The sequence below is a fragment of the Rhinichthys klamathensis genome, unplaced genomic scaffold (assembly GCF_029890125.1).
Source record: "Rhinichthys klamathensis goyatoka isolate OS25496 unplaced genomic scaffold, OSU_Roscu_1.1 h1tg000229l_1, whole genome shotgun sequence".
In the NCBI taxonomy this organism is placed as follows: domain Eukaryota; kingdom Metazoa; phylum Chordata; class Actinopteri; order Cypriniformes; family Leuciscidae; genus Rhinichthys; species Rhinichthys klamathensis.
The window spans coordinates 3,101,185-3,107,507 of record NW_026606753.1 but is presented as its reverse complement, the minus strand read 5'-3'; the positions used below and the strand labels follow the sequence as shown (position 1 = coordinate 3,107,507).

General features: G+C 41.0%; 1 long non-coding RNA gene across 1 annotated transcript; it reads right to left on the bottom strand.

Moving 5' to 3' along the window:
* Positions 1-4,447: 4,447 nt before the first annotated feature.
* Positions 4,448-5,978, bottom strand: LOC130099392 (uncharacterized). Its single transcript, XR_008808380.1, has 3 exons — positions 5,380-5,978; positions 5,013-5,192; positions 4,448-4,918 (listed from the first exon to the last, which is right to left on the bottom strand). It is a non-coding gene; the product is annotated as an uncharacterized LOC130099392 (long non-coding RNA).
* Between the last annotated feature and the right edge of the window lie 345 nt (positions 5,979-6,323).

The window sequence follows — 6,323 nt, the reverse complement described above, 5'->3', positions numbered from 1 at the left end:
CTCCCTGTTCTCAGGAAACAGAGGTTACAGTCGTAACCTGAGACGATTTCTCCTCTGCTCTCTCCCTCAGGTCTCTGCTGCAGCGTCACTGAGGTGCTGCGTCTAGCGTCACTAGTCCCTTAAAGGGGCAGTGACATGCATTTTCTGTCAGCATACTTTTAATCTTAAACATTAAATTGTTGTATTAACATTTTTAATTAACTCTGATGAATTAACTTACATTAAATAAATCACTTAACTTTCAAACTTATTTATGCAGCTTTTTAAACTATTTATTCCTATTTATGTCATATTTTAACATGGGTTACACATGGGCTCAACCAGAAATAATATGTTGAGCCAATGGAAAAATGTAGTTTACCAAACCGTGTTGTTGGTCCAATTAAATATTTTAAATTGTAGTAGCAATTTGCTTTATTGTTTATTTCGGATTATGTAAATATGCAGCTTTTCAGGACTGCTTAAAGTTACTGACATGAACAATAAAAAGATGAATGGATGAATAAGAAAATCATGAGCTTGATTGATATTAAAAGTCAATAAGAGGCCCCAAAGAGGCTGAGGTCAACTTTAATCTAACCCATACGGTAAAAATATATATTTTCAAATATATTCACGGTTAGTGATGAAGCAGACTGGTGAGTAAAATATAACAGATGTTTATTTTGAACAGAATCACGGAAGCCAGCAGATGTAAATGGTAAGTTGAATACAATGATGATCAGATGAAAGGAACTTAGCTGATGAATAACTGTAATGTCCTTCACAGGTGGTGATAGGAACAAGCTGGATAGTAAACACTGATGACTGTCTTTGGGGACGGTCGAAGGTCTGTGGAATGGGAGCGGATGATGATGAGGATAGCAGGTAAGTGGAAAAGGTGAGGATAGCAGGTAAGTGGAAAAGGTAAGGATTGAGGTAGAGTCTGTGTGTCCATGGAAAGACGAGATCAGACAAGGATGTGATGTGCAAGTGAATGTTATATAGTGAACAGGTGACGAGGTACAGGTGTGGTGAATAAGTAATCAGGGGAGAGTGAACGAGTGGGCGGAGTCTGTAGATATGGTGGAGCCGTGACACATATATTTCAAAATATACAAAAAATATATTTGCTAAAATATATTTACATAAATATATTTTCTACCAATATATTTTTTGTCCATTTTTGTGTCCAGCGGTTTCATGGCGCAAACATCACACATAACATCTCAGAAGTCAATCAAACAGTATTTACATATATGACATGAGGAAAATAAAACTATTGGCTACCATCAGATAATAATGTGGAAACCGCGAAAACATTATCATGAAACCAATGAATGCATGAACTTGCGATTCTACAAAATGCCTTTTAAACTTTATACCGGGTCTTAAAGCAAAACTTTGGATAATAATTTCAGTGCTCAGTACTCACCATAACGTTTTGAAACTTGTGACAATGAATATTTGTATTCTCTTGGGAATGTTTGTTTCGGTCTTCGACTTGATAGATTTACTGAGCACAATTAAATCTTTTCAGTAAATATACACTTTTAAGTGAAGGCCTTGAAGTACAATGCATCTTTTTGCATTAGGATAATTATTTGGAAGTCATTTATTGAGCCAATATGTAATTGTCAGTTTCCAAAACGCTTCACATTTTTTTTTACAGTGTTATTATAGTCTTTAAAGGAGCACTTCACCCATTTCAACATTAATCTTTATTGAAAGTGGGTCATATATGTAGTCGAAATGTAAAAGAAATTTTGAATTTGGTGCCCTCTTGACCGAGAAAAGACAGAAAATAACTTTAGGGCACATTTGTGTGTAAGACCACAACTCCCAGAATGCACCACGTTGCACAGCTCCGCAAGCCACTCCCACTAATCCAGAACAGCGCAAAGTCGCAAACATCAGAGAAATCACTCTTCCGTCTACTCTACAGGGCTAACGTTAGCTGCCAACAGAGTTAGAAATTCATTTCACACAAAATGTATAGTTAGTTGGCTGTGGCGAGCAGAACGAGGGACGTGAGAGCGGCGCGAGGCCGGTGGCGTGAGTGATAATGAACGACACCTGTGAGACGCTGTGGCAATGAAGAAAATCTGTGCCGCGAGTCACATAATTGATTGTTTACTTTCACTGTCACGTTACGCAAAATGGGAGGAGTATGTCAAACAAATTAACGTTAATCACGGAAGGAAATTGAATATAAGGAAGTGTGTCGTACCTGGGAAAGGCGTCACCCGTTTGTGCATTGAGAAGTTTAGTAAAATCGTGACGGATCGTTGGGGAGAGACGGCCGCTTGTCGATCTGTTGTTTCCTGTGGTTGAAGTCTGGTGCGTCGCGAAAGTCGGTGCATTCCCAGACAAACAATGATGGAGCTGTTTTAAAGACAAGCCAAAGCTGCTGTATCCGCCTATCCTAGTGTCGAAGAGGACACTCGACTCACTACACCTGTTTCTTGCCTGCAAATGTGGTCAGTACCGCTGCGACGCCATACACACATTACGCACACACCCACTCGCATTTCACTTTTGCACATTCAGTGTGCTTAGTTGTTTTTCATAATTTGGTGTTGCCTGTTAAAATGATTGTTTGCTGTTGGTGATTTACAACAAAATGAATGAGTTGTTTACTTTTTTTCTTTTTTCCTTTCATATGAACAATTGTGAATGAATGTGGACACGAATCTGCCAACGTGGATTAGTGACGCGTTGTGACGCGATGGGACGCGTGGATGTTGCGTTGATGTTGCGTTGAAGTGAAGACGTGGGAAGTTTTTGCACGGATTTAAAGAAACGTCAGAGATGAGATATACCGTGGAACTTTTTGTGTGTTATTAGTATTATTATGAATAAATATCCTTTGTGAAATGATTTTTCTTTTTTGATTATTACTATAATTTTTTTTGTGTGTAACAGGTGGTTATTTTTCGGCTATCCTGGGTTCATTTAAATTTTGACAGGTTTTATCCTGTCTGGCGCCCGAACTTTTCTTTAAAGTCATTTATTTGTATTAGGGCGGCCACCACCGTTACAGAGTGGCGCCCGAACAGGGACATGAACATGAACACTTGAACATTTGAATTTGAGCACTGTGGAACCTAGTGAAATTGAACTTTGGACATTTTCATTTTGAACATTTTGGAACTGTTTGTGAACTGTGAACAATTTACTTGGAGAAAAAAAAAAAACACTCTGAGACCCTGTGACTGTAAACTTTATATGTGATGGAAAATATTTTTTGGGTTGTGTAAACTGTGAACGCTAGTTAGAGTGCTATCTCTTAGGTGTCACAGAAATTGAGATAAGTGAAGGTGACTTACTTTGAATGCTTTTTGTTTCTGACTTAATGTTTTTTTTTTTTTGAAAATATTGATTGAACATTTGTGAAAAGTTGTATTTTGTTGTTTTGGAAAAATTTGGGGGAACAAACAAACTGACACACATCTCATTTACTGATACATTTATTTATTTTCACACCCAACATTCTTACACTCCAACACTCATGGCAAATACCCCTCCTTCCCAATCTACTTTTGTGGAAATGGAGCCTCCACCAGACATCTCAACTCCAGTATGGCCGCCCGTACTGCGACCTCGGATGCCTCTGGTGCCACCTTCAAGTGCTCCTGCCTTTTACCATACCCCTATTCCATTCAGCCCTGGTCATCCTGGAACCCATGTGCACACGTCTTTTCCTGCTCTGGCTGGCAGCACTCCAGTGCAAACCCTCACCTGGGCACCACAAGTGGATAACATGCAACTTTGTACTTCATCTGAAGGTGGAACTCCTTCTTCAGTGGCACAACATGATCTACCCAGCATTTTACCGACTCCTGGAAGGGAAATACAACAAGTCACTGCTCGGGTTCAAGGGAACTGGGATACCTTGTTTGATTTAATGACAAGACAAGAAAAGAGAGTGAATGAACTTACCAAGGAAGTGAAAGAAACTTCTTCTTATCACAAGAGTCAGATTGCTGATCTTGCTGCAAAAGTGGAGGATAACAAAAGTCAAGTTTTCACTCTGTTTACTACCACTAAGCAACAAGAGGAGTCTGAAGCAGACAAACTGATTAAAACAATGAAGCTAATGATCACTGGAGAACTCCAAAAGGTGGAAACTACCTTGGTGTCTGAACTACGCTTCATGGTTGATCAGCTCCAGTCAGAGGTTCAGCAGGACATCAAAGCTGTTCAAAACGTATTTCAAACAAGCCAGGATAAGATGAATTCACAACTCCAACAATGTGTTACACAGACTGATCAATGTCTCACCAGTTTTAAAGAATTGAAAATTGAAGTGGAAAAAGGATTTCAAAGTGTCAAAGAAAGTGCGGATCAACGAAAGTTAAGTGTATTGACACCATCAGATCCTAGCACCACCACTTCATCTCTGCCATCTGTTTCTGCTCCAGTGACATCATCTTCTTCAACCCCTCTTTCAACATCTGTGGTTAAGAGTGACCATATAAGATTAACTTTCCCCACTTTTGGAAGGCCTTCAGACGATGCAGACCCCCTACTGTACTTAACCAAATGTCAGGATTTCATGGCTTTACATCCCCTGACAGATGCAGACATCTTGGCTACCTTCCGTACTGTCCTATACGGAACAGCACGTGACTGGTGGGAAGTCAGACGGTCCAACATAACCACCTGGAATGAGTTTGAGGCTGCATTCTTATCTGCTTTCCTTTCTGAGGATTATGAGGACGAACTGGCAGAACCTATCCGTACTAGAATTCAGAAAGAGACAGAAACTATTAGAGACTTTGCGTTTTCTTACAGAGCTCTCTGTAAAAGATGGAAGGCCGATCTTACAGAAGGTGAGATTGTGAAGATGATACTAAAGAATATAAAGCCATACCTTGCAAGCCAATTACGTAGCCGAGTGAACACTGTGGAGGAGATGGTAAAACTAGGACATCAACTGGAGAAAGATTATGAACAACAGCTTCGTTATGACTGTGGTCGAATGGGCCCAAAGCATCTACCCACATCACCACGATCTTCCTCAAACCAACCTGCTGAGAAAATCCCAGTTCAATGTTGGAGATGTAGAGGACAGCATCCACCAGGAAAATGTCCACACTATACCTCTCCACAGTCACCTCAGACATCTGGTCCACAGTATTCCACCAGCGGCAAACATCCTTATCACCCGAAGTCAAGTGGTCACCCTTCCAACAACTCTGTTGCTGCAACTAGGATGCATAAGTCACCATCCGCAAGTAAGAAAACCTCATCCTCAACTGCAAGCTCTAATGAGCATGTAGCGGTACCTCAACAATTAGTTGTTCCCCTTTGTATTGATGCCTGGTCAGGTAAGGCCATTTTGGACACTGGTGCAAGCTTCACACTCATCCATGAGAATCTCATGAGGCAGCTTACCTCACCAGACCAGCTCCAACCATGGTCTCGTGGTCCTCTTTATCTGGCAAATGGAAAAGCAGAGACACCATTAGGATGGCTGTACACCACAATTAATTTACATGACCAAGCATTTACCTTACCTACTGCTGTACTTTCCTCCCAAGCTCTAGCCTATGCTGTAGTCTTGGGGTTGGACTTTATTTTCTTCAGTGGCCTGCAACTCAATGTCATTGATCAGAAATACTCCTTCAAGCTTGATCCTTCAAAAGAGTACCCCTTTCAACCAGGAAATCCAAGTGTGCCAAATCTAAGTCCCCAAAACGAGAGGAGTCAACTTAGAACAGCCACACAAAACCTTTCCTTGTTAACTTCTGTTCCCCCTCTATCATCGCCATTGCAAATTCAACCACTTGACAGTATTGATGAAAATGCATTGATAAAAAAAACTGTGGACGCTGCTCATTTACCCTTGGAAGGTAAGCTACAGTTACTCCAAATCCTGGAAGGCCGCCCTCAGGTATGCACACTCCGTACTGGACGTACTGAGGTTCTCCAACACCGCATCTATGCCACCAGCCAAGTACCGATCAAACAACGACCATACCGTTTGTCTCCCATCAAGCAACCTGCACTGGATGAGCAACTTGACGAAATGTTGAGACAAGGAATAGTTGAACCCTCCCACTCTGGTTGGGCATCACCAGTGGTCTTAGTACCTAAAAAAGACGGCAAACTGAGATTCTGTGTGGATTACAGAAAAGTCAATTCTGTAACTGAAAGTGACGCTTACCCTCTTCCCAATATCACAGAAATTCTGGAATCCCTCTCTGGGGCAGCCATCTTTTCTACTATTGATCTCAACAGTGGATATTGGCAGGTGACCATGGACCCCAATAGCAAAACCCAGACAGCCTTCATCACTCCTTCAGGTCTCTATCAATTTAATGTTATGCCGTTTGGGC